The sequence below is a fragment of the Musa acuminata genome, chromosome BXJ2-1 (assembly GCF_036884655.1).
Source record: "Musa acuminata AAA Group cultivar baxijiao chromosome BXJ2-1, Cavendish_Baxijiao_AAA, whole genome shotgun sequence".
NCBI lineage: Eukaryota > Viridiplantae > Streptophyta > Magnoliopsida > Zingiberales > Musaceae > Musa > Musa acuminata.
The window spans coordinates 24,475,817-24,500,341 of record NC_088338.1 but is presented as its reverse complement, the minus strand read 5'-3'; the positions used below and the strand labels follow the sequence as shown (position 1 = coordinate 24,500,341).

Below are 24,525 nucleotides of genomic sequence, written 5' to 3'. Positions count from 1 at the left end.
CTCTGTCCAACCATTGGAAGACATCTTTTTCTAGTAAGGAAGTAAGTGGTGCACTGATCTTTCCATAGTTTTTCACGAACTTGCGGTAGTAGCCTGTTAAACCCAGAAAGCCATGTAGCAATTTTATGTTTCTCGAGGTCGGCCAGTTTTGCATTGCTCCAATTTTAAAGGGGTCCACTACCACACCTTCCTCTGATATGATATGCCCAAGATATTCCATCTTTTGTTGCAGAAAGCAAAAATTCGTGGTTGTTGTGTGTTCAAAAGGTGGTTTTCCGTATGTCTTCTTCGCATGCTCGTATTTGATGATACCCGGATCAAAGGTCCAGCTTTGTAAAGATTTGTGCTCCCTTTCATCTAGCAATTCATCTACTATTGGAATAAAGTATTTGTCCTTGATGATTATGCCATTGAGAGCTCGGTAATCATCACATATTCGCCTTGTTCCGTCCTTGCGTACAAGTAGCACCGGCGAAGAGTAGAGGTTGCAACTTGGCCGAATAACTCCTGTTTCGAGCATCTCTTTTATAATCCTTTCTATTTCATCCTTCTGGAGATGTGGATACTGATATGGCTGAGCATTTGCTGAAGATTTGCCTGGAAGAATCATTATACAATGATCATGCCGACAGGTAAGAGGTTGGTTGCGCAGTTCGTCAAATATATTTGAAAATTCAGCAAGCAAAGGAAGTAGATTTGGATCTTCAAATTCTGTTGGCTCTCCCTTAGTTTGCTGCTCAAGTTGTACCAAAAAGCCGCTGCATGCTTTATGCAAAACATTCTCCATTTGTTGTGTGTAAATCGTTGTTATGTCGCCCCCACGTTTCCCGTGCAATGTCACCTGTTTCTCCTTACTGTAAAATTTCATAATTAGTTTCATAAAATTTCAGGAAATATCACCTAATGTCGTCAACCATTTAATTCTGAGCATGGCCTCATGATTGTTAAGAGGGAGAAGGAAGAAATCTGCAATTATCTCTTGGTCCTGCAGCAATAGTTTCTCCTGCAAGCGCCTATGATCACAATTCAAAATCCGTCCGTCGGCGACCTTAACATCAAACCTGCAGCGATTCTCGATAGGTAAAGATATCCGAACAGCAAGCTTACTATTTAGGAAGTTAGTAGTATTGCCCGTGTCGATGAGAACAGTGATTGGTTGTTGTTTGAGAAGGCCTCCAATTTTCATCGTTTGCGGGTTTGAGTAGCTAGCTAGTGTATGTACCGTAACTTCGGTCGGTTGTGGCTCTTCTTCTGCATCTTCTTCTTCATATTCAAAGCTCTCTTTTGGATGTTCAATGACCTCTTCTTCTATCGGTTCAATCATAAGAAGTCCTCCTTTACTGCAGCGATGCTCACGGCTCCACGACTCGTCACAATGCCAACATAACCCCTTCGCATATCGCTCCCGAAGCTCTTCTCCTGTTAACCTCTTTGGTGCAGGGACTTGGTCGATAGTAGGGGAGGCTGAGGGCTTCAATATTATTGGTTGACGAGTGACCCTAGTCCTCCGAGCTTCATGGTTCAATTGCTCCTCTTGATGTCGTGCGAAAGAGATGGCTGCCATAAGCGTATACGGTTGTCGCGCTTTAACTTCTCCTCGGATCTCCGGCTTCAAGCCCTCAATGAAGGTCCTCAATAGCTATTTTTGAGACCAATCATGATTTTGATTAGATAACCTTTCAAACCTGGTTTGGTACTCTTGAATGGTAGAGGTTTGTCGGATCTTTGCTAGTTGTTCGTCAATATTCTCATAATCGGTTGGTCTGAAGCGAATCAGCAGTTCTTCTTTGAATTGTCGCCATGAAAGGACTCCATAAGTATGTTCAAACCAGTCAAACCATTGAATAGCATCCCCTTCAAGATGTATAGCTGCAATTTTCACCATAGATACATCCGCGGTTTTGTGGTACCGAAAATATCGCTCCGCGTGCGAAATCCAACCAATCGGGTCTCCTTCTTCCCATCTAGGGAAGTCCACTCTCATGCATGGATAGTTGGGGTTGGTCATAGAGCTTCCCCTCTCTTGGAAGTCATCTCTTCGGGCTTGGTGTGATTGGGCAAAGCTCTCTCCTTGATATGATTTCTTCGGGCTTAGTGGTCGGCCCAATCTGAGTTCGGTAAAGAGCGTCCGAATCTTATCCTCCATTCGCGCCTCCAAGGCTTCGAATTTAGTATTGATTGCCTCCTTAGATGCCATAGTATATGGCCCCAAATCAATGATGTTAAGATCTCTCTTTTGCTGTTGGGTTAAAGGCATGTATAGGTTGAGAGAAGTGATGGTCGAAAGTGTTGGTGGATTGGTGGATGTAGGCTACGGTTTAGGCTTGTTTTGTGGCTGTTTTGGGTGCAGTTTGAGGGTGTGGTTTGGTAGAGTTTTAGGGCTCTGGATGAAAGTTTTGGATCTGTGGTAGATGGTAGCAAAGGTTTGACAGAAATCCGTGGAAGTTGCAGCAAGTATGTGCTGTCTTGTAAGAGTAGAATTGTCGTCGAAGAAACAACGGTTTCTCGACGTAATTTCCACCAAAAACTTAAGAGAATTGAGGAGGAAATTGATAGCAAAATCACAGTTTATATGACAGCAAGGATATCTAATTTAATCAAGAAAATTTCGGCAGTATAACAGCAAAGAAATTGGTGCAAGTTGCAATTGCAGAATTATCGTCGAAAAATTTCAGCGGGTTACGATGAAAATTTGCAGCAACATAAAATCGTTTTTAGAGATGAATTTCTTAATAGATCAATCTTAGATGGAAGCCAAGATGATATATGAAGTCTATAAGAAATTTCATTCAAAAAAGATTGCAAATAGATGGGTTAAGGCAACGATATGCAGTTGAAATTTTTTGCAGCATAGATTTTCAAGTGTAGCAGATTGGACATAAAAGATCAGTAGTTTATATTGAGAATTTTTCGATGAAACCAAAGGGAAATATACTGTTAGGAAGTGTCAAAGATGTCATAAAAATTTCGTAGAAATTTGGATAGAAAAAGTACAGTAGCAAGATCAAACAGATGGTGCTATGCGGCTTGAATTCTGCAATTCAAGTGCAGCAGATTGGACATAAAAGATCAGTAGTTTATATTGAGAATTTTTTGATGAAACCAAAGAGAAATCCACTGTTAAGAAGTGTCAAAGATGTCATAAAAATTTCGTAGAAATTTGGATAGAAAAAGCACAGTAGCAAGATCAAACAGATGGTGCTATGCGGCTGGAATTCTGCAATATATCTTTCGTCGTAGAGATGAAAACTTTGTGACGAAAAGTTTATGCAGCAATATAGGAACGATTTTTTTTTTTTTTTTTTTGGATTTTCGAATAAGGATAACTAAATTGCAGCAGCAGTAAGGTAGGAAACCAGAACCTGTTGCAATTCACGGGGAGATCAAAGGATGATCCGTGGTGGTGGAGATGATGGCGGAATTCGGCGATGATCTTTTAAGCAATTGTGGGAATTGCTTTGCATGGTTGTGGAGGGTTGATGGATGGCTGTGAAAGGGCAGCGAGACGCCAAGAACGCTGCTCTGATACCAGGTGTTAGAACCATTGCAGATTCTAAACTTGGGGTTGATCTCTTTAGGGGATCGGGCTCCTTGGAACTCTATAGGGGTTCCTCCCTCCAAGTTGCTGCTCAAAGGCTGCAGAAAAGATTCATCTATTGCTTATGAAAAGAGAAGGAATACATGACTATTTATAGGGCTTCTAAACCCTAACTCCTAATAGGACTCCTACTTAAGACTCTTACTTCTAACCAACTCCTAATAGGACTCCTACTCAAGACTCCTATTCCCTTACAACTCCTAATTCTTCTATAAGAAAAAACCTCCTACATGAATGCCCCTCTCAATTAGGACTCTCCTAGCTAGAGTCCTAATAGAATGTCCCTCTCAATTAGGACTCTCTTAGCTAGAGTCCTAACAGTTTTACATCAATGTCCCTCTCAATTAGGACACTCCAAGCTAGAGTCCTAACAGCTCTCTCCGAGCCCCTCGATACTGACAGCGTAGCGGTCACAGCAAATTTCCAGCCCCAAAACAATCGTCTCGGAGCTCTACGGGAGATGTTTCGTATCCCGGGATGCGAAAAGGAGTGCAACACGAGGACTTCCCAGGGGGTCACCCATCGTAGTACTACTCTGGCCCAAGCATGCTTAACTTCGTTGTTTTGATGGGATCCGGTGATTTAGTGCTGGCATTATCGCACCCGTTTCGCGTGCTTCGTCCCTCGCCTATGTGCAAGTCGCGGTCGGCGTATCAACGTCCGGAGCCTCTTGACCGTCACGAAACCATCGTCGCTTTCTCGAACGTTCACAAAATCCCTATTGCAAGCTCTCTCCGAGCCCTAGCCCGACGACTGCGTATCGGTCACGGCAAGCACGTGCCGAAACCATCGGCACTTTCTAGAACGATCTCGGAATCGCTATTGCGACCCCAATCCGGAAAGCTCTCTCCGAGCCCCTCGATACTGACAGCGTAGCGGTCACAGCAAATTTCCAGCCCCAAAACAATCGTCTCGGAGCTCTACGGGAGATGTTTCGTATCCCGGGATGCAAAAAGGAGTGCAACACGAGGACTTCCCAGGGGGTCACCCATCCTAGTACTACTCTGGCCCAAGCACGCTTAACTTCGGAGTTTTGATGGGATCCGGTGATTTAGTGCTGGCGTTATCGCACATGTTTCGCGTGCTTCGTTCCTCGCCTATGTGCACGTCGCGGTCGGCGTATCAACGTCCGGAGCCTCTTGCCCGTCAGGAAACCGTCGGCGCTTTCTCGAACGTTCACGAAATCCCTATTGCAAGCTATCTCCGAGCCCTAGCCCGACGACTGCGTATCGGTCACGGCAAGCGCATGCCGAAACCATCGGCACTTTCTAGAACGATCTCGGAATCGCTATCGCGACCCCAATCCGGAAAGCTCTCTCCGAGCCCCTCGATACTGACAGCGTTGCGGTCACAGCAAATTTCCAGCCCCAAAACAATCGTCTCGGAGCTCTACGGGAGATGTTTCGTATCCCGGGATGCGAAAAGGAGTGCAACACGAGGACTTCCCAGGGGGTCACCCATCGTAGTACTACTCTGGCCCAAGCACGCTTAACTTCGTTGTTTTGATGGGATCCGGTGATTTAGTGGTGGCATTATCGCACCCGTTTCGCGTGCTTCGTCCCTCGCCTATGTGCACGTCGCGGTCGGCGTATCAACGTCCGGAGCCTCTTGCCCGTCACGAAACCATCGTCGGTTTCTCGAACGTTCACGAAATCCCTATTGCAAGCTCTCTCCGAGCCCTAGCCCGACGACTGCGTATCGGTCACGGCAAGCACGTGCCGAAACCATCGGCACTTTCAAGAACGATCTCGGAATCGCTATTGCGACGCCAATCCGGAAAGCTCTCTCCGAGCCCCTCGATACTGACAGCGTAGCGGTCACAGCAAATTTCCAGCCCAAAAACAATCGACTCGGAGCTCTACGGGAGATGTTTCATATTCCGGGATGCAAAAAGGAGTGCAACACGAGGACTTCCCAAGGGGTCACCCATCCTAGTACTACTCTGGCCCAAGCACGCTTAACTTCGGAGTTTTGATGGCATCCGATGATTCAGTGCTGGCATTATAGCACCCGTTTCGCGTGCTTCGTCCCTCGCCTATGTGCACGTAACGGCCGGCGTATCAACGTCCGGAGTCTCTTGCCAGTCAGGAAACCGTCGGCACATTCTCGAACGTTCACGAAATCCCTATTGCAAGCTCTCTCCGAGCCCTAGCCCGACGGCTGCGTATCGGTCACGGCAAGCGCATGCCGAAACCATCGGCACTTTCTAGAACGATCTCGGAATCGCTATTGCGACCCCAATCCGGAAAGCTCTCTCCGAGCCCCTCGATACTGACAGCGTAGCGGTCACAGCAAATTTCCAGCCCCAAAACAATCGTCTCGGAGCTCTACGGGAGATGTTTCGTATCCCGGGATGCGAAAAGGAGTGCAACACGAGGACTTCCCATGGGGTCACCCATCGTAGTACTACTCTGGCCCAAGCAAGCTTAACTTCGTTGTTTTGATGGGATCCGGTGATTTAGTGCTGGCATTATCGCACCTATTTCGCATGCTTCGTCCCTGGCCTATGTGCACGTCGCGGTCGGCGTATCAACGTCCGGAGCCTCTTGCCCGACACGAAACTGTCGGCGCTTTCTCGAACGTTCACGAAATCCGTATTGCAAGCTCTCTCCGAGCCCTAGCCCGAAGACTGCGTATCGGTCACGGCAAGCACGTGCCGAAACCATCAGCACTTTCTAGAACGATCTCGGAATCGCTATTGCGACCGCAATACAGAAAGCTCTCTCCGAGCCCCTCGATACTGACAGCGTAGCGGTCACAGCAAATTTCCAGCCCCAAAACAATCGTCTCGGAGCTCTACGGGAGATGTTTCGTATCCCGGGATGCAAAAAGGAGTGCAACACGAGGACTTCCCAGGGGGTCACCCATCGTAGTACTACTCTGGCCCAAGCACGCTTAACTTCGGAGTTTTGATGGGATCCGGTGATTTAGTGCTGGCGTTATCGCACATGTTTCGCGTGCTTCGTTCCTCGCCAATGTGCACGTCGCGGTCGGCGTATCAACGTCCGGAGCCTCTTGCCCGTCAGGAAACCGTCGGCGCTTTCTCGTACGTTCACGAAATCCCTATTGCAAGCTCTCTCCGAGCCCTAGCCCGATGACTGCGTATCGGTCACGGCAAACGCATGCCGAAATCGTCGGCTCTTTCTAGAACGATCTCGGAATCGCTATTGTGAACCCAATCCGGAAAGCTCTCTCCGAGCCCCTCGATATTGACAGTGTAGCGGTCACAGCTAATTTCCAGCCCCAAAACAATCGTCTCGGAGCTCTACGGGAGAAGTTTCGTATCCCGGGATGCGAAAAGGAGTGCAACACGAGGACTTCCCAGGGGGTCACCCATCGTAGTACTACTCTGGCCCAAGCAAGCTTAACTTCGTTGTTTTGATGGGATCCGGTGATTTAGTGCTGGCATTATCGCACCCGTTTCGCGTGCTTCGTCCCTCGCCTTTGTGCACGTCGCGGTCGGCGCATCAACGTCCGGAGCCTCTTGCCCGTCACGAAACCATCGTCGCTTTCTCGAACGTTCTCGAAATCCCTATTGCAAGCTCTCTCCGAGCCCTAGCCCGACGACTGCGTATCGGTTACGGCAAGCGCGTACCGAAACCATCGGCACTTTCTAGAACGATCTCGGAATCGCTAGTGCTACCCCAATCCGGAAAGCTCTCTCCGAGCTCTTCGATACTGACATCGTAGCAGTCACAGCAAATTTCCAGCCACAAAACAATCGTCTCGGAACTCTACGGGAGATGTTTCGTATCCCGGGATGCAAAAAGGAGTGCAACACGAGGACTTCCCAAGGGGTCACCCATCGTAGTACTACTCTGGCCCAAGCACGCTTAACTTCGTTGTTTTGATGGGATCCGGTGATTTAGTGGTGGCATTATCGCACCCGTTTAGCGTGCTTCGTCCCTCGCCTATGTGCATGTCGCGGTCGGCGTATCAACGTCCGGAGCCTCTTGCCCGTCATGAAACCATCGTCGCTTTCTCGAACGTTCACGAAATCCCTTTTGCAAGCTCTCTCCGAGCCATAGCCCGACGACTGCGAATCGGTCACGGCAAGCACGTGCCGAAACCATCGGCACTTTCAAGAACGATCTCGGAATCGCTATTGCTACCCCAATCCGGAAAGCTCTCTCCGAGCCCCTCGATACTGACAGCGTAGCAGTCACAGCAAATTTCCGGCCCAAAAACAATCGTCTCGGAGCTCTACGGGAGATGTTTCGTATTCCGGGATGCAAAAAGGAGTGCAACACGAGGACTTCCCAAGGGTTCACCCATCCTAGTACTACTCTGGCCAAAGCACACATAACTTCGGAGTTTTGATGGGATCCGATGATTTAGTGCTGGCATTATCGCACCCGTTTCGCGTGCTTCGTCCCTCGCCTATGTGCACGTCACGGTCGGCGTATCAACGTCCGGAGCCTCTTGCCCGTCAGGAAACCGTCGGCGCATTCACGAACGTTCACGAAATCCCTATTGCAAGCTCTCTCCGAGCCCTAGCCCGACGACTGCGTATCGGTCACGGCAAGCGCATGCCGAAACCATCGGCACTTTCTAGAACGATCTCGAAATCGCTATTGCGACCCCAATCCGGAAAGCTCTCTCCGAGCCCCTCGATACTGACAGCGTAGCGGTAACAGCAAATTTCCAGCCCCAAAACAATCGTCTCGGAGCTATACGGGAGATGTTTCGTATCCCGGGATGCGAAAAGGAGTGCAACACGAGGACTTCCCAAGGGGTCACCCATCGTAGTACTACTCTTGCCCAAGCAAGCTTAACTTCGTTGTTTTGATGGGATCCGGTGATTTAGTGCTGGCATTATCGCACCCGTTTCGCGTGCTTCGTCCCTCGCCTATGTGCACGTCGCGGTCGGCGCATCAACGTCCGGAGCCTCTTGCCCGTTACGAAACCATCGTCGCTTTCTCGAACGTTCACGAAATCCCTATTGCAAGCTCTCTCCGAGCCCTAGCCCGACGACTGCGTATCGGTCACGGCAAGCACGTGCCGAAACAATCGGCACTTTCTAGAACGATCTCGGAATCGTTATTGCGACCTCAATCCGGAAAGCTCTCTCCGAGGCCCTCGATACTGACAGCGTAGCGGTCACAGCAAATTTCCAGCCCTAAAACAATCGTCTCGGAGCTCTACGGGAGATGTTTTGTATCCCGGGATGCAAAAAGGAGTGCAACACGAGGACTTCCCAGGGGGTCACCCATCCTAGTACTTCTCTGGCCCAAGCACGCTTAACTTCCGAGTTTTGAAGGGATCCGGTGATTTAGTGCTGGCATTATCGCACCCGTTTCGCGTGCTTCGTCCCTCGCCTATGTGCATGTTGCGGTCGGCGCATCAACGTCCGGAGCCTCTTGCCCGTCACGAAACCATCGTCGCTTTCTCGAACGTTCACGAAATCCCTATTGCAAGCTCTCTCCGAGCCCTAGCCCGACGACTGCGTATCGGTCACGGCAAGCACGTGCCGAAACCATCGGCACTTTCTAGAACGATCTCGGAATCGTTATTGCGACCTCAATCCGGAAAGCTCTCTCCGAGCCCCTCGATACTGACAGCATAGCGGTCACAGCAAATTTCCAGCCCCAAAACAATCGTCTCGGAGCTCTACGGGAGATGTTTTGTATCCCGGGATGCAAAAAGGAGTGCAACACGAGGACTTCCCAAGGGGTCACCCATCCTAGTACTTCTCTGGCCCAAGCACGCTTAACTTCAGAGTTTTGAAGAGATCCGGTGATTTAGTGCTGGCATTATCGCACCTGTTTCATGTGCTTCGTCCCTCGCCTATGTGCACGTCGCGGTTGGCGTATCAACGTCCGGAGCCTCTTGCCCGTCACGAAACCGTCGGCGCTTTCTCGAACGTTCACGAAATCCCTATTGCAAGCTCTCTCCGAGCCCTAGCCCGACGACTGCGTATCGGTCACGGCAAGCACGTGCCGAAACCATCGGCACTTTGTAGAACGATCTCGGAATCGCTATTGCGACCCCAATACGGAAAGCTCTCTCCGAGCCCCTCGATACTAACAGCGTAGCGGTCACAGCAAATTTCCAGCCCCAAAACAATCGTCTCGGAGCTCTACGGGAGATGTTTCGTATCCCGGGATGCAAAAAGGAGTGCAACACGAGGACTTCCCAGGGGGTCACCCATCCTAGTACTACTCTGGCCCAAGCACGCTTAACTTCGGAGTTTTGATGGGATCCGATGATTTAGTGCTGGCGTTATCGCACATGTTTCGCGTGCTTCGTTCCTCGCCTATGTGCACGTCGCGGTCGGCGTATCAACGTCCGGAGCCTCTTGCCCGTCAGGAAACCGTCGGCGCTTTCTCGAACGTTCACGAAATCCCTATTGCAAGCTCTCTCCGAGCCCTAGCTCGACGACTGCGTATCGGTCACGGCAAGCGCAAGCCGAAACCATCGGCACTTTCTAGAATGATCTCGGAATCGCTATTGCGACCCCAATCCGGAAAGCTCTCTCCGAGCCCCTCGATACTGACAGCGTAGCGGTCACAGCAAATTTCCAGCCCCAAAACAATCGTCTCGGAGCTCTACGGGAGATGTTTCGTATCCCGGATGCGAAAAGGAGTGCAACACGAGGACTTCCCAGGGGGTCACCCATCGTAGTACTACTCTGGCCCAAGCAAGCTTAACTTCGTTGTTTTGATGGGATCCGGTGATTTAGTGCTGGCATTATCGCACCCGTTTCGCGTGCTTCGTCCCTCGCCTATGTGCACGTCGCGGTCGGCGCATCAACGTCCGGAGCCTCTTGCCCGTTACGAAACCATCGTCGCTTTCTCGAACGTTCACGAAATCCCTATTGCAAGCTCTCTCCGAGCCCTAGCCCGACGACTGCGTATCGGTCACGGCAAGCACGTGCTGAAACCATCGGCACTTTCTAGAACGATCTCGGAATCGTTATTGCGACCTAAATCCGGAAAGCTCTCTCCGAGGCCCTCGATACTGACAGCGTAGCAGTCACAGCAAATTTCCAGCCCCAAAACAATCGTTTCGGAGCTCTATGGGAGATGTTTCGTATCCCGGGATGCGAAAAGGATTGCAACAAGAGAACTTCCCAGGGGGTCACCCATCGTAGTACTACTCTGGCCCAAGCAAGCTTAACTTCGTTGTTTTTATGGGATCCGGTGATTTAGCGCTGGCATTAACGCACCCGTTTCGCGTGCTTCGTCCCTCGCCTATGTGCACGTCGCGGTCGGCGTATCAACGTCCGGAGCCTCTTGCTCGTCACGAAACCATCGTCGCTTTCTCGAACGTTCACGAAATCCCTATTGCAAGCTCTCTCCGAGCCCTAGCCCGACGACTGCGTATCGGTCACGGCAAGCACATGCCGAAACCATCAGCACTTTCTAGAACGATCTCGGAATCGCTATTGCGACCCCAATCCGGAAAGCTCTCTCCGAGCCCCTCGATACTGACAGCGTAGCGGTCACAGCAAATTTCCAGCCCCAAAACAATCGTCTCGGAGCTCTACGGGAGATGTTTCGTATCCCGGGATGCGAAAAGGAGTGCAACACGAGGACTTCCCAGGGGGTCACCCATCGTAGTACTACTCTGGCCCAAGCAAGCTTAACTTCATTGTTTTGATGGGATCCGGTGATTTAGTGCTGGCATTATCGCACCCGTTTCGCGTGCTTCGTCCCTCGCCTATGTGCATGTCGCGGTCGGCGCATCAACGTCCGGAGCCTCTTGCCCGTCACGAAACCATCGTCGCTTTCTCGAACGTTCACGAAATCCCTATTGCAAGCTCTCTCCGAGCCCTAGCCCGACGACTGCGTATCGGTCACGGCAAGCACGTGCCGAAACCATCGGCACTTTCTAGAACGATCTCGGAATCGTTATTGCGACCTCAATCCGGAAAGCTCTCTCCGAGCCCCTCGATACTGACAGCATAGCGGTCACAGCAAATTTCCAGCCCCAAAACAATCGTCTCGGAGCTCTACGGGAGATGTTTTGTATCCCGGGATGCAAAAAGGAGTGCAACACGAGGACTTCCCAGGGGGTCACCCATCCTAGTACTTCTCTGGCCCAAGCACGCTTAACTTCAGAGTTTTGAAGGGATCCGGTGATTTAGTGCTGGCATTATCGCACCTATTTCACATGCTTCGTCCCTCGCCTATGTGCACGTCGCGGTTGGCGTATCAACGTCCGGAGCCTCTTGCCCGTCACGAAACCATCGACGCTTTCTCGAACGTTCACGAAATCCCTATTGCAAACTCTCTCCGAGCCCTAGCCCGACGACTGCGTATCGGTCACGGCAAGCACGTGCCGAAACCATCGGCACTTTGTAGAACGATCTCGGAATCGCTATTGCGACCCCAATACGGAAAGCTCTCTCCGAGCCCCTCGATACTGACAGCGTAGCGGTCACAGCAAATTTCCAGCCCCAAAACAATCGTCTCGGAGCTCTACGGGAGATGTTTCGTATCCCGGGATGCAAAAAGGAGTGCAACACGAGGACTTCCCAGGGGGTCACCCATCCTAGTACTATTCTGGCCCAAGCACGCTTAACTTCGGAGTTTTGATGGGATCCGATGATTTAGTGCTGGCGTTATCGCACATGTTTTGCGTGCTTCGTTCCTCGCCTATGTGCACGTCGCGGTCGGCGTATCAACGTCCGGAGCCTCTTGCCCGTCAGGAAACCGTCGGCGCTTTCTCGAACGTTCACGAAATCCCTATTGCAAGCTCTCTCCGAGCCCTAGCCCGACGACTGCGTATCGGTCACGGCAAGCGCATGCCGAAACCATCGGCACTTTCTAGAACGATCTCGGAATCGCTATTGCGACCCCAATCCGGAAAGCTCTCTCCGAGCCCCTCGATACTGACAGCGTAGCGGTCACAGCAAATTTCCAGCCCCAAAACAATCATCTCGGAGCTCTACGGGAGATGTTTCGTATCCCGGGATGCGAAAAGGAGTGCAACACGAGGACTTCCCAGGGGGTCACCCATCGTAGTACTACTCTGGCCCAAGCAAGCTTAACTTCGTTGTTTTGATGGGATCCGGTGATTTAGTGCTGGCATTATTGCACCCGTTTCGCGTGCTTCGTCCATCGCCTATGTGCACGTCGCGGTCGGCGCATCAACGTCCGGAGCCTCTTGCCCGTTACGAAACCATCGTCGCTTTCTCGAATGTTCACGAAATCCCTATTGCAAGCTCTCTCCGAGCCCTAGCCCGACGACTGCGTATCGGTCATGGCAAGCACGTGCCGAAACCATCGGCACTTTCTAGAACGATCTCGGAATCGTTATTGCGACCTCAATCCGGAAAGCTCTCTCCGAGGCCCTCGATACTGACAGCGTAGCAGTTACAGCAAATTTCCAGCCCCAAAACAATCGTCTCGGAGCTCTATGGGAGATGTTTCGTATCCAGGGATTCGAAAAGGATTGCAACAAGAGAACTTCCCAGGGGGTCAACCATCGTAGTACTACTCTGGCCCAAGCAAGCTTAACTTTGTTGTTTTGATGTGATCCGGTGATTTAGCGCTGGCATTATCGCACCCGTTTCGCGTGCTTCGTCCCTCGCCTATGTGCACGTCGCGGTCGGCGTATCAACGTCCGGAGCCTCTTGCTCGTCACGAAACCATCGTCGCTTTCTCGAACGTTCACGAAATCCCTATTGCAAGCTCTCTCCGAGCCCTAGCCCGACGACTGCGTATCGGTCACGGGAAGCACATGCCGAAACCATCGGCACTTTCTAGAACGATCTCGGAATCGCTATTGCGACCCCAATCCGGAAAGCTCTCTCCGAGCCCCTCGATACTGACAGCGTAGCGGTCACAGCAAATTTCCAGCCCCAAAACAATCGTCTCGGAGCTCTACGGGAGATGTTTCGTATCCCGGGATGCGAAAAGGAGTGCAACACGAGGACTTCCCAGGGGGTCACCCATCGTAGTACTACTCTGGCCCAAGCAAGCTTAACTTCATTGTTTTGATGGGATCCGGTGATTTAGTGCTGGCATTATCGCACCCGTTTCGCGTGCTTCGTCCCTCGCCTATGTGCATGTCGCGGTCGGCGCATCAACGTCCGGAGCCTCTTGCCCGTCACGAAACCATCGTCGCTTTCTCGAACGTTCACGATATCCATATTGCAAGCTCTCTCCGAGCCCTAGCCCGACGACTGCGTATCGGTCACGGCAAGCACGTGCCGAAACCATCGGCACTTTCTAGAACGATCTCGGAATCGTTATTGCGACCTCAATCCGGAAAGCTCTCTCCGAGCCCCTCGATACTGACAGCATAGCGGTCACAGCAAATTTCCAGCCCCAAAACAATCGTCTCGGAGCTCTACGGGAGATGTTTTGTATCCCGGGATGCAAAAAGGAGTGCAACACGAGGACTTCCCAGGGGGTCACCCATCCTAGTACTTCTCTGGCCCAAGCTCGCTTAACTTCAGAGTTTTGAAGGGATCCGGTGATTTAGTGCTGGCATTATCGCACCTGTTTCACGTGCTTCGTCCCTCGCCTATGTGCACGTCGCGGTTGGCGTATCAACGTCCGGAGCCTCTTGCCCGTCACGAAACCGTCGGCGCTTTCTCGAACGTTCACGAAATCCCTATTGCAAGCTCTCTCCGAGCCCTAGCCCGACGACTGCGTATCGGTCACGGCAAGCACGTGCCGAAACCATCGGCACTTTGTAGAACGATGTCGGAATCGCTATTGCGACCCCAATACGGAAAGCTCTCTCCGAGCCCCTCGTTACTGACAGCGTAGCGATCACAGCAAATTTCCAGCCCCAAAACAATCGTCTCGGAGCTCTACGGGAGATGTTTCGTATCCCGGGATGCAAAAAGGAGTGCAACACGAGGACTTCCCAGGGGGTCACCCATCCTAGTACTACTCTGGCCCAAGCAAGCTTAACTTCGGAGTTTTGATGGGATCCGATGATTTAGTGCTGGCGTTATCGCACATGTTTCACGTGCTTCGTTCCTCGCCTATGTGCACGTCGCGGTCGGCGTATCAACGTCCGGAGCCTCTTGCCCGTCAGGAAACCGTCGGCGCTTTCTCGAACGTTCACGAAATCCCTAATGCAAGCTCTCTCCGAGCCCTAGCCCGACGACTGCGTATCGGTCACGGCAAGCGCATGCCGAAACCATCGGCACTTTCTAGAACGATCTCGGAATCGCTATTGCGACCCCAATCCGGAAAGCTCTCTCCGAGCCCCTCGATACTGACAGCGTAGCGGTCACAGCAAATTTCCTGCCCCAAAACAATCGTCTCGGAGCTCTACGGGAGATGTTTCGTATCCCGGGATGCGAAAAGGAGTGCAACACGAGGACTTCCCAGGGGGTCACCCATCGTAGTACTACTCTGGCCCAAGCAAGCTTAACTTCGTTGTTTTGATGGGAACCGGTGATTTAGTGCTGGCATTATCGCACCCGTTTCGCGTGCTTCGTCCCTCGCCTATGTGCACGTCGCGGTCGGCGCATCAACGTCCGGAGCCTCTTGCCCGTTACGAAACCATCGTCGCTTTCTCGAACGTTCACGAAATCCCTATTGCAAGCTCTCTCCGAGCCCTAGCCCGACGATTGCGTATCGGTCACGGCAAGCACGTGCCGAAACCATCGGCACTTTCTAGAACGATCTCGGAATCGTTATTGCGACCTCAATCCGGAAAGCTCTCTCCGAGGCCCTCGATACTGACAGCGTAGCAGTCACACCAAATTTCCAGCCCCAAAACAATCGTCTCGGAGATCTATGGGAGATGTTTCGTATCCAGGGATGCGAAAAGGATTGCAACAAGAGAACTTCCCAGGGGGTCACCCATCGTAGTACTACTCTGGCCCAAGCAAGCTTAACTTTGTTGTTTTGATGTGATCCGGTGATTTAGCGCTGGCATTATCGCACCCGTTTCGCGTGCTTCGTCCCTCGCCTATGTGCACGTCGCGGTCGGCGTATCAACGTCCGGAGCCTCTTGCTCGTCACGAAACCATCGTCGCTTTCTCGAACGTTCACGAAATCCCTATTGCAAGCTCTCTCCGAGCCCTAGCCCGACGACTGCGTATCGGTCACGGCAAGCACATGCCGAAACCATCGGCACTTTCTAGAACGATCTCGGAATCGCTATTGCGACCCCAATCCGGAAAGCTCTCTCCGAGCCCCTCGATACTGACAGGGTAGCGGTCACAGCAAATTTCCAGCCCCAAAACAATCGTCTCGGAGCTCTACGGGAGATGTTTCGTATCCCGGGATGCGAAAAGGAGTGCAACACGAGGACTTCCCAGGGGGTCACCCATCGTAGTACTACTCTGGCCCAAGCAAGCTTAACTTCATTGTTTTGATGGGATCCGGTGATTTAGTGCTGGCATTATCGCAACCGTTTCGCGTGCTTCGTCCCTCGCCTATGTGCATGTCGCCTTCGGCGCATCAACGTCCGGAGCCTCTTGCCCGTCACGAAACCATCGTCGCTTTCTCGAACGTTCACGAAATCCCTATTGCAAGCTCTCTCCGAGCCCTAGCCCGACGACTGCGTATCGGTCACGGCAAGCACGTGCCGAAACCATCGGCACTTTCTAGAACGATCTCGGAATCGTTATTGCGACCTCAATCCGGAAAGCTCTCTCCGAGCCCCTCGATACTGACAGCATAGCGGTCACAGCAAATTTCCAGCCCCAAAACAATCGTCTCGGAGCTCTACGGGAGATGTTTTGTATCCCGGGATGCAAAAAGGAGTGCAACACGAGGACTTCCCAGGGGGTCACCCATCCTAGTACTTCTCTGGCCCAAGCACGCTTAACTTCCGAGTTTTGAAGGGATCCGGTGATTTAGTGCTGGCATTATCGCACCTGTTTCACGTGCTTCGTCCCTCGCCTATGTGCACGTCGCGGTTGGCGTATCAACGTCCGGAGCCTCTTGCCCGTCACGAAACCGTCGGCGCTTTCTCGAACGTTCACGAAATACCTATTGCAAGCTCTCTCCGAGCCCTAGCCCGACGACTGCGTATCGGTCACGGCAAGCACGTGCCGAAACCATCGGCACTTTGTAGAACGATCTCGGAATCGCTATTGCGACCCCAATACGGAAAGCTCTCTCCGAGCCCCTCGATACTGACAGCGTAGCGGTCACAGCAAATTTCCAGCCCCAAAACAATCGTCTCGGAGCTCTACGGGAGATGTTTCGTATCCCGGGATGCAAAAAGGAGTGCAACACGAGGACTTCCTAGGGGGTCACCCATCCTAGTACTACTCTGGCCCAAGCACGCTTAACTTCGGAGATTTGATGGGATCCGATGATTTAGTGCTGGCGTTATCGCACATGTTTCGCGTGCTTCGTTCCTCGCCTATGTGCACGTCGCGGTCGGCGTATCAACGTCCGGAGCCTCTTGCCCGTCAGGAAACCGTCGGCGCTTTCTCGAACGTTCACGAAATCCCTATTGGAAGCTCTCTCCGAGCCCTAGCCCGACGACTGCGTATCGGTCACGGCAAGCGCATGCCGAAACCATCGGCACTTTCTAGAACGATCTCGGAATCGCTATTGCGACCCCAATCCGGAAAGCTCTCTCCGAGGCCCTCGATACTAACAGCGTAGCAGTCACAGCAAATTTCCAGCCCCAAAACAATCGTCTCGGAGCTCTATGGGAGATGTTTCGTATCCCGGGATGCGAAAAGGATTGCAACAAGAGAACTTCCCAGGGGGTCACCCATCGTAGTACTACTCTGGCCCAAGCAAGCTTAACTTCGTTGTTTTTATGGGATCCGGAGATTTATCGCTGGCATTAACACACCCGTTTCGCGTGCTTCGTCCCTCGCCTATGTGCACGTCGCGGTCGGCGTATCAACGTCCGGAGCCTCTTGCTCGTCACGAAACCATCGTCGCTTTCTCGAACGTTCACGAAATCCCTATTGCAAGCTCTCTCCGAGCCCTAGCCCGACGACTGCGTATCGGTCACGGCAAGCATATGCCGAAACCATCGGCACTTTCTAGAACGATCTCGGAATCGCTATTGCGACCCCAATCCGGAAAGCTCTCTCCGAGCCCCGCGATACTGACAGCGTAGCGGTCACAGCAAATTTCCAGCCCCAAAACAATCGTCTCGGAGCTCTATCGGAGATGTTTCGTATCCCGGGATGCGAAAAGGAGTGCAACACGAGGACTTCCCAGGGGGTCACCCATCCTAGTACTTCTCTGGCCCAAGCACGCTTAACTTCAGAGTTTTGAAGGGATCCGGTGATTTAGTGCTGGCATTATCGCACCTGTTTCACGTGCTTCGTCCCTCGCCTATGTGCACGTCGCGGTTGGCGTATCAACGTCCGGAGCCTCTTGCCCGTCACGAAACCGTCGGCGCTTTCTCGAACGTTCACGAAATCCCTATTGCAAGCTCTCTCCGAGCCCTAGCCCGACGACTGCGTATCGGTCACGGCAAGCGCATGCCGAAACCATCGGCACTTTCTAGAACGATCTCGGAATCGCTATTGCGACCCCAATCCGGAAAGCTCTCTCCGAGCCCCTCGATACTGACAGCGTAGCGGTCACAGCAAATTTCCTGCCCCAAAACAATCGTCTCGGAGCTCTACGGGAGATGTTTCGTATCCCGGGATGCGAAAAGGAGTGCAACACGAGGACTTCCCAGGGGGTCACCCATCGCAGTACTACTCTGGCCCAAGCAAGCTTAACTTCGTTGTTTTGATGGGATCCGGTGATTTAGTGTTGGCATTATCGCACCCCTTTCGCGTGCTTCGTCCCTCGCCTATGTGCATGTCGCGGTCGGCGTATCAACGTCCGGAGCCTCTTGCCCGTCACGAAACCGTCGGCGCTTTCTCGAACGTTCACGAAATCCCTATTGCAAGCTGTCTCCGAGCCCTAGCCCGACGACTGCGTATCGGTCACGGCAAGCACGTGCCGAAACCATCGGCACTTTCAAGAACGATCTCGGAATCGCTATTGCGACCCCAATCTGGAAAGCTCTCTCCGAGCCCCTCGATACTGACTGTGTAGCGGTCACAGCAAATTTCCAGCCCCAAAACAATCGTCTTGGAGCTCTACGGGAGATGTTTCGTATTCCGGGATGTAAAAAGGAGTGCAACACGGGGACTTCCCAAGGGGTCACCCATCCTAGTACTACTCTGGCCCAAGCACGCTTAACTTCGGAGTTTTAATGGGATCCGATGATTTAGTGCTGGCATTATCGCACCCGTTTCGCGTGCTTCGTCCCTCGCCTATGTGCACGTCGCGGTCGGCGTATCAACGTCCGGAGCCTCTTGCCCGTCAGGAAACCGTCGGCGCTTTCTCGAACGTTCACGAAATCCCTATTGCAAGCTCTCTCCGAGCCCTAGCCCGACGACTGAGTATCGGTCACGGCAAGCGCGTGCCGAAACCATCGGCCCTTTCTAGAATGATCTCGGAATCGCTATTGCGACCCCAATTCGGAAAGCACTCTCCGAGCCCCTCGATACTGACAGCGTAGCGGCCACAGCAAATTTCCAGCCCCAAAACAATCGTCTCGGAGCTCTATGGGAGATGTTTCGTATCCCGGGATGCGAAAAGGAGTGCAACACGAGGACTTCCCAGGGGGTCACCCATCGTAGTACTACTCTAGCCCAAGCACGCTTAACTTCGGAGTTTTGATGGGATCTGGTGAATTAGTGATGGCATTATCGCACCCGTTTAGCGTGCTTCGTCCCTCGCCTATGTGCACGTCGCCGTCGGCGCATCAACGTCCGGAGCCTCTTGCCCGTCACGAAACCATCGTCGCTTTCTTGAACGTTCACGAAATCCCTATTGCAAGCTCTCTCCGAGCCCTAGCCCGACGACTGCGTATCGGTCACGGCAAGCACGTGCCGAAACCATCAGCACTTTCTAGAACGATCTCGGAATCGCTATTGCGACCCCCATCCGGAAAGCTCTCTCCGAGCCCCTCGATACTGACAGCGTAGCGGTCACAGCAAATTTCCAGCCCCAAAACAATCGTCTCGGAGCTCTACGGGTGATGTTTCGTATCCCGGGATGCGAAAAGGAGTGCAAGTCGAGGACTTCCCAGGGGGTCACCCATCGTAGTACTACTCTGTCCCAAGCAAGCTTAACTTCGTTGTTTTGATGGGATCCGGTGATTTAGTGATGGCATTATCGCACCCGTTTCGCGTACTTCGTCCCTCGCCTATGTGCACGTCGCGGTCGGCGCATCAACGTCCGGAGCCTCTTGCCCGTCAGGAAACCGTCGGCGCTTTCTCGAACGTTCACGAAATCCCTATTGCAAGCTCTCTCCGAGCCCTAGCCCGACGACTGCGTATCGGTCACGGCAAGCGCGTGCCGAAACCATCGGCACTTTCTAGAACGATCTCGGAATCGCTATTGCGACCCCAATCCGGAAAGCTCTCTCCGAGCCCCTCGATACTGACAGCGTAGCGGTCACAGCAAATTTCCAGCCCCAAAATAATCGTCTCGGAGCTCTACGGGAGATGTTTCGTATCCCGGGATGCGAAAAGGAGTGCAACACGAGGACTTCCCAGGGGGTCACCCATAGTAGTACGACTCTGGCCCAAGCAAGCTTAACTTCGTTGTTTTGATGGGATCCGGTGATTTAGTGCTGGCATTATCGCACCCGTTTCGCGTGCTTCGTCCCTCGCCTATGTGCACGTCGCGGTCGGCGCATCAACGTCCGGAGCCTCTTGCCCGTCACGAAACCATCGTCGCTTTCTCGATCGTTCACGAAATCCCTCTTGCAAGCTCTCTCCGAGCCCTAGCCCGACGACTGCGTATCGGTCATGGCAAGCACGTGCCGAAACCATCGGCACTTTCTAGAACGATCTCGGAATCGCTATTGCGACCCCAATCCGGAAAGCTCTCTCCGAGCCCCTCGATACTGACAGCGTAGCGGTCACAACAAATTTCCAGCCCCAAAACAATCGTCTCGGAGCTCTACGGGAGATGTTTCGTATCCCGGGATGCAAAAAGGAGTGCAATACGAGGATTTCCCAGGGGGTCACCAATCCTAGTACTACTCTGGCCCAAGCAAGCTTAACTTTGGTGTTTTGATGGGATCCGGTGATTTAGTGCTGGCATTATCGCACCCGTTTCGCGTGCTTCGTCCCTCGCCTATGTGCACGTCGCGGTCGGCGCATCAACGTCCGGAGCCTCTTGCCCGTCACGAAACCATCGTCGCTTTCTCGAACGTTCACGAAATCCCTATTGCAAGCTCTCTCCGAGCCCTTGCCCGACGACTGCGTATCGGTCACGGCAAGCACGTGCCGAAACCATCGGCACTTTCTAGAACGATCTCGGAATTGCTATTGCGACCCCAATCCGGAAAGCTCTCTCCGAGCCCCTCGATACTGACAGCGTAGCGGTCACAGCAAATTTCCAGCCCCAAAACAATCGTCTCGGAGCTCTACTGGAGATGTTCCGTATCCCGGGATGCAAAAAGGAGTGCAACACGAGGACTTCCCAGGTGGTCACCAATCCTAGTACTACTCTGGCCCAAGCAAGCTTAACTTCGTTGTTTTGTTGGGATCCGGTGATTTAGTGCTGGCATTATCGCACCCATTTCGCGTGCTTCGTCCCTCGCCTATGTGCACGTCGCGGTCGGCGCATCAACGTCCGGAGCCTCTTGCCCGTCACGAAACCATCGTCGCTTTCTCGAACGTTCACGAAATCCCTATTGCAAGCTCTCTCCGAGCCCTAGCCCGACGACTGCGTATCGGTCACGGCAAGCACGTGCCGAAACCATCGGCACTTTCTAGAACGATCTCGGAATCGCTATTGCGACCCCAATCCGGAAAGCTCTCTCCGAGCCCCTCGATACTGACAGCGTAGCGGTCACAACAAATTTCCAGCCCCAAAACAATCGTCTCGGAGCTCTACGGGAGATGTTTCGTATCCCGGGATGCGAAAAGGAGTGCAACACGAGGACTTCCCTGGGGGTCACCAATCCTAGTACTACTCTGGCCCAAGCACGCTTAACTTCGGTGTTTTGATGGGATCCGGTGATTTAGTGCTGGCATTATCGCACCCGTTTCGCGTGCTTCGTCCCTCGCCTATGTGCACGTCGCAGTCGGTGTATCAACGTCCGGAGCCTCTTGCCCGTCAGGAAACCGTCGGCGCTTTCTCGAACGTTCACGAAATCCCTATTGCAAGGTCTCTCCGTGCCCTAGCCCGACGACTGCGTATCGGTCGCGGCAAGCGCGTGCCGAAACCATCGACACTTTCTAGAACGATCTCGGAATCGCTATTGCGACCCCAATCCGGAAAGCTCTCTCCGAGCCCCTCGATACTGACAGCGTAGCGGTCACAGCAAATTTCCAGCCCCAAAACAATCGTCTCGGAGCTCTACGGGAGAGGTTTCGTATCCCGGGTTACGAAAAGGAGTGCAACACGAGGACTTCCCAGGGGGTCACCGATCGTAGTACTACTCTGGCCCAAGCAAGCGTAACTTCGGTGTTTTGATGGGATCCGGTGATTTAGTGCTGGCATTATCGCACCCGTTTCGTGTGCTTCGTCCCCCGCCTATGTGCACGTCGCGGTCGGCGTATCAACGTCCGGAGCCTCTTGCCCGTCAGGAAACCGTCGGCGCTTTCTCGAACGTTCACGAAATCCCTATTGCAAGCTCTCTCCGAGCCCTAGCCCAACGACTGCGTATCGGTCGCGGCAAGCGCGTGCCGAAACCATCGACACTTTCTAGAACGATCTCGGAATCGCTATTGCGACCCCAATCCGGAAAGCTCTCTCCGAGACCCTCGATACTGACAGCGTAGCGGTCACAGCCCCAAAACAATCGTCTCGGAGCTCTACGGGAGAGGTTTCGTATCCCGGGTTACGAAAAGGAGTGCAACACGAGGACTTCCCAGGGGGTCACCCATCGTAGTACTACTCTGGCCCAAGCAAGCTTAACTTCGTTGTTTTGATGGGATCCGGTGATTTAGTGCTAGCATTATCGCACCCGTTTCGCGTGCTTCGTCCCTCGCCTATGTGCACGTCGCGGTCGGCGCATCAACGACCGGAGCCTCTTGCCCGTCAGGAAACCGTCGGCGCTTTCTCGAACGTTCACGAAATCCCTATTGCAAGCTCTCTCCGAGCCCTAGCCCGACGACTGCGTATCGGTCACGGCAAGCGCGTGCCGAAACCATCGGCACTTTCTAGAACGATCTCGGAATCGCTATTGCGACCCCAATCCGGAAAGCTCTCTCCGAGCCCCTCGATATTGACAGCGTAGAGGTCACAGCAAATTTCCAGCCCCAAAACAATCGTCTCGGAGCTCTACGGGAGATGTTTCGTATCCCGGGATGCGAAAAGGAGTGCAACACGAGGACTTCCCAGGGGGTCACCCATAGTAGTACGACTCTGGCCCAAGCAAGCTTAACTTCATTGTTTTGATGGGATCCGGTGATTTAGTGATGGCATTATCGCACCCGTTTCGCGTGCTTCGTCCCTCGCCTATGTGCACGTCGCGGTCGGCGCATCAACGTCCGGAGCCTCTTGCCCGTCACGAAACCATCGTCGCTTTCTCGAACGTTCACGAAATCCCTATTGCAAGCTCTCTCCGAGCCCTAGCCCGACGACTGCGTATCGGTCACGGCAAGCACGTGCCGAAACCATCGGCACTTTCTAGAACGATCTCGGAATCGCTATTGCGACCCCAATCCGGAAAGCTCTCTCCGAGCCCCTCGATACTGACAGTGCAGTGGTCACAACAAATTTCCAGCCCCAAAACAATCGTCTCGGAGCTCTACGGGAGATGTTTCGTATCCCGGGATGCAAAAAGAAGTGCAACACGAGGACTTCCCAGGGGGTCACCAATCCTAGTACTACTCTGGCCCAAGCAAGCTTAACTTCGGTGTTTTGATGGGACCCGGTGATTTAGTGCTGGCATTATCGCACCCGTTTCACGTGCTTCGTCCCTCTCCTATGTGCACGTCGCGGTCGGCGCATCAACGTCCGGAGCCTCTTGCCCGTCACGAAACCATCGTCGCTTTCTCGAACGTTCACGAAATCCCTATTGCAAGCTCTCTCCGAGCCCTTGCCCGACGACTGCGTATCGGTCACGGCAAGCACGTGCCGAAACCATCGGCACTTTCTAGAACGATCTCGGAATCGCTATTGCGACCCCAATCCGGAAAGCTCTCTCCGAGCCCCTCGATACTGACAGCGTAGCGGTCACAGCAAATTTCCAGCCCCAAAACAATCGTCTCGGAGCTCTACTAGAGATGTTCCGTATCCCGGGATGCAAAAAGGAGTGCAACACGAGGACTTCCCATGTGGTCACCAATCCTAGTACTACTCTGGCCCAAGCAAGCTTAACTTCGTTGTTTTGATGGGATCCGGTGATTTAGTGCTGGCATTATCGCACCCATTTCGCGTGCTTCGTCCCTCGCCTATGTGCACGTCGCGGTCGGCGCATCAACGTCCGGAGCCTCTTGCCCGTCACGAAACCATCGTCGCTTTCTCGAACGTTCACGAAATCCCTATTGCACGCTCTCTCCGAGCCCTAGCCCGACGACTGCGTATCGGTCACGACAAGCACGTGCCGAAACCATCGGCACTTTCTAGAACGATCTCGGAATCGCTATTGCGACCCCAATCCGGAAAGCTCTCTCCGAGCCCCTCGATACTGACAGCGTAGCGGTCACAGCAAATTTCCAGCCCCAAAATAATCGTCTCGGAGCTCTACGGGAGATGTTTCGTATCCCGGGATGCGAAAAGGAGTGCAACACGAGGACTTCCCTGGGGGTCACCAATCCTAGTACTACTCTGGCCCAAGCACGCATAACTTCGGTGTTTTGATGGGATCCGGTGATTTAGTGCTGGCATTATCGCACCCGTTTCGCGTGCTTCGTCCCTCGCCTATGTGCACGTCGCAGTCGGCGTATCAACGTCCGGAGCCTCTTGCCCGTCAGGAAACCGTCGGCGCTTTCTCGAACGTTCATGAAATCCCTATTGCAAGGTCTCTCCGAGCCCTAGCCCGACGACTGCGTATCGGTCGCGGCA

General features: G+C 52.9%; 11 non-coding genes and 32 pseudogenes across 11 annotated transcripts; all 43 read right to left on the bottom strand.

Annotated features, from left to right (window-relative positions):
• Positions 1 to 4,084: 4,084 nt before the first annotated feature.
• LOC135602737 (5S ribosomal RNA) lies at positions 4,085 to 4,203 on the bottom strand (annotated as a pseudogene).
• Positions 4,204 to 4,553: 350 nt separating this feature from the next.
• On the bottom strand, positions 4,554 to 4,672 carry LOC135600063 (5S ribosomal RNA). The gene has a single exon (XR_010482397.1). It is a non-coding gene; the product is annotated as a 5S ribosomal RNA (ribosomal RNA).
• A 350-nt stretch (positions 4,673 to 5,022) lies between these two features.
• LOC135603299 (5S ribosomal RNA) lies at positions 5,023 to 5,141 on the bottom strand (annotated as a pseudogene).
• Positions 5,142 to 5,491: 350 nt separating this feature from the next.
• Positions 5,492 to 5,610, bottom strand: LOC135600950 (5S ribosomal RNA). The gene has a single exon (XR_010483259.1). It is a non-coding gene; the product is annotated as a 5S ribosomal RNA (ribosomal RNA).
• A 350-nt stretch (positions 5,611 to 5,960) lies between these two features.
• On the bottom strand, positions 5,961 to 6,079 carry LOC135603799 (5S ribosomal RNA; annotated as a pseudogene).
• Positions 6,080 to 6,429: 350 nt separating this feature from the next.
• On the bottom strand, positions 6,430 to 6,548 carry LOC135600345 (5S ribosomal RNA). The gene has a single exon (XR_010482668.1). It is a non-coding gene; the product is annotated as a 5S ribosomal RNA (ribosomal RNA).
• Positions 6,549 to 6,898: 350 nt separating this feature from the next.
• Positions 6,899 to 7,017, bottom strand: LOC135602997 (5S ribosomal RNA; annotated as a pseudogene).
• Positions 7,018 to 7,367: 350 nt separating this feature from the next.
• LOC135603488 (5S ribosomal RNA) lies at positions 7,368 to 7,486 on the bottom strand (annotated as a pseudogene).
• Positions 7,487 to 7,836: 350 nt separating this feature from the next.
• LOC135603973 (5S ribosomal RNA) lies at positions 7,837 to 7,955 on the bottom strand (annotated as a pseudogene).
• Positions 7,956 to 8,305: 350 nt separating this feature from the next.
• On the bottom strand, positions 8,306 to 8,424 carry LOC135602795 (5S ribosomal RNA; annotated as a pseudogene).
• A 350-nt stretch (positions 8,425 to 8,774) lies between these two features.
• LOC135600767 (5S ribosomal RNA) lies at positions 8,775 to 8,893 on the bottom strand. Its single transcript, XR_010483080.1, has one exon. It is a non-coding gene; the product is annotated as a 5S ribosomal RNA (ribosomal RNA).
• A 350-nt stretch (positions 8,894 to 9,243) lies between these two features.
• LOC135601614 (5S ribosomal RNA) lies at positions 9,244 to 9,362 on the bottom strand (annotated as a pseudogene).
• Positions 9,363 to 9,712: 350 nt separating this feature from the next.
• On the bottom strand, positions 9,713 to 9,831 carry LOC135600880 (5S ribosomal RNA). Its single transcript, XR_010483191.1, has one exon. It is a non-coding gene; the product is annotated as a 5S ribosomal RNA (ribosomal RNA).
• A 349-nt stretch (positions 9,832 to 10,180) lies between these two features.
• LOC135602996 (5S ribosomal RNA) lies at positions 10,181 to 10,299 on the bottom strand (annotated as a pseudogene).
• A 350-nt stretch (positions 10,300 to 10,649) lies between these two features.
• LOC135599393 (5S ribosomal RNA) lies at positions 10,650 to 10,768 on the bottom strand (annotated as a pseudogene).
• Positions 10,769 to 11,118: 350 nt separating this feature from the next.
• LOC135603638 (5S ribosomal RNA) lies at positions 11,119 to 11,237 on the bottom strand (annotated as a pseudogene).
• A 350-nt stretch (positions 11,238 to 11,587) lies between these two features.
• LOC135600835 (5S ribosomal RNA) lies at positions 11,588 to 11,706 on the bottom strand. Its single transcript, XR_010483147.1, has one exon. It is a non-coding gene; the product is annotated as a 5S ribosomal RNA (ribosomal RNA).
• Positions 11,707 to 12,056: 350 nt separating this feature from the next.
• On the bottom strand, positions 12,057 to 12,175 carry LOC135601197 (5S ribosomal RNA). Its single transcript, XR_010483498.1, has one exon. It is a non-coding gene; the product is annotated as a 5S ribosomal RNA (ribosomal RNA).
• A 350-nt stretch (positions 12,176 to 12,525) lies between these two features.
• On the bottom strand, positions 12,526 to 12,644 carry LOC135603089 (5S ribosomal RNA; annotated as a pseudogene).
• Positions 12,645 to 13,463: 819 nt separating this feature from the next.
• Positions 13,464 to 13,582, bottom strand: LOC135603636 (5S ribosomal RNA; annotated as a pseudogene).
• Positions 13,583 to 13,932: 350 nt separating this feature from the next.
• LOC135601979 (5S ribosomal RNA) lies at positions 13,933 to 14,051 on the bottom strand (annotated as a pseudogene).
• Positions 14,052 to 14,401: 350 nt separating this feature from the next.
• On the bottom strand, positions 14,402 to 14,520 carry LOC135602128 (5S ribosomal RNA; annotated as a pseudogene).
• Positions 14,521 to 14,870: 350 nt separating this feature from the next.
• LOC135601782 (5S ribosomal RNA) lies at positions 14,871 to 14,989 on the bottom strand (annotated as a pseudogene).
• Positions 14,990 to 15,339: 350 nt separating this feature from the next.
• LOC135599459 (5S ribosomal RNA) lies at positions 15,340 to 15,458 on the bottom strand (annotated as a pseudogene).
• A 350-nt stretch (positions 15,459 to 15,808) lies between these two features.
• On the bottom strand, positions 15,809 to 15,927 carry LOC135604141 (5S ribosomal RNA; annotated as a pseudogene).
• Positions 15,928 to 16,277: 350 nt separating this feature from the next.
• Positions 16,278 to 16,396, bottom strand: LOC135601591 (5S ribosomal RNA). Its single transcript, XR_010483881.1, has one exon. It is a non-coding gene; the product is annotated as a 5S ribosomal RNA (ribosomal RNA).
• Positions 16,397 to 16,746: 350 nt separating this feature from the next.
• On the bottom strand, positions 16,747 to 16,865 carry LOC135601877 (5S ribosomal RNA; annotated as a pseudogene).
• A 350-nt stretch (positions 16,866 to 17,215) lies between these two features.
• Positions 17,216 to 17,334, bottom strand: LOC135599380 (5S ribosomal RNA; annotated as a pseudogene).
• Positions 17,335 to 17,684: 350 nt separating this feature from the next.
• On the bottom strand, positions 17,685 to 17,803 carry LOC135600834 (5S ribosomal RNA). Its single transcript, XR_010483146.1, has one exon. It is a non-coding gene; the product is annotated as a 5S ribosomal RNA (ribosomal RNA).
• A 350-nt stretch (positions 17,804 to 18,153) lies between these two features.
• LOC135604053 (5S ribosomal RNA) lies at positions 18,154 to 18,272 on the bottom strand (annotated as a pseudogene).
• Positions 18,273 to 18,622: 350 nt separating this feature from the next.
• LOC135599973 (5S ribosomal RNA) lies at positions 18,623 to 18,741 on the bottom strand. The gene has a single exon (XR_010482310.1). It is a non-coding gene; the product is annotated as a 5S ribosomal RNA (ribosomal RNA).
• A 350-nt stretch (positions 18,742 to 19,091) lies between these two features.
• On the bottom strand, positions 19,092 to 19,210 carry LOC135600879 (5S ribosomal RNA). The gene has a single exon (XR_010483190.1). It is a non-coding gene; the product is annotated as a 5S ribosomal RNA (ribosomal RNA).
• A 350-nt stretch (positions 19,211 to 19,560) lies between these two features.
• Positions 19,561 to 19,679, bottom strand: LOC135599530 (5S ribosomal RNA; annotated as a pseudogene).
• Positions 19,680 to 20,029: 350 nt separating this feature from the next.
• On the bottom strand, positions 20,030 to 20,148 carry LOC135604191 (5S ribosomal RNA; annotated as a pseudogene).
• Positions 20,149 to 20,498: 350 nt separating this feature from the next.
• On the bottom strand, positions 20,499 to 20,617 carry LOC135603531 (5S ribosomal RNA; annotated as a pseudogene).
• A 350-nt stretch (positions 20,618 to 20,967) lies between these two features.
• LOC135604446 (5S ribosomal RNA) lies at positions 20,968 to 21,086 on the bottom strand (annotated as a pseudogene).
• A 350-nt stretch (positions 21,087 to 21,436) lies between these two features.
• Positions 21,437 to 21,555, bottom strand: LOC135602049 (5S ribosomal RNA; annotated as a pseudogene).
• Positions 21,556 to 21,905: 350 nt separating this feature from the next.
• On the bottom strand, positions 21,906 to 22,024 carry LOC135604138 (5S ribosomal RNA; annotated as a pseudogene).
• Positions 22,025 to 22,363: 339 nt separating this feature from the next.
• Positions 22,364 to 22,482, bottom strand: LOC135603587 (5S ribosomal RNA; annotated as a pseudogene).
• Positions 22,483 to 22,832: 350 nt separating this feature from the next.
• On the bottom strand, positions 22,833 to 22,951 carry LOC135599379 (5S ribosomal RNA; annotated as a pseudogene).
• A 350-nt stretch (positions 22,952 to 23,301) lies between these two features.
• LOC135603237 (5S ribosomal RNA) lies at positions 23,302 to 23,420 on the bottom strand (annotated as a pseudogene).
• A 350-nt stretch (positions 23,421 to 23,770) lies between these two features.
• Positions 23,771 to 23,889, bottom strand: LOC135604106 (5S ribosomal RNA; annotated as a pseudogene).
• A 350-nt stretch (positions 23,890 to 24,239) lies between these two features.
• Positions 24,240 to 24,358, bottom strand: LOC135603384 (5S ribosomal RNA; annotated as a pseudogene).
• Positions 24,359 to 24,525: the final 167 nt, after the last annotated feature.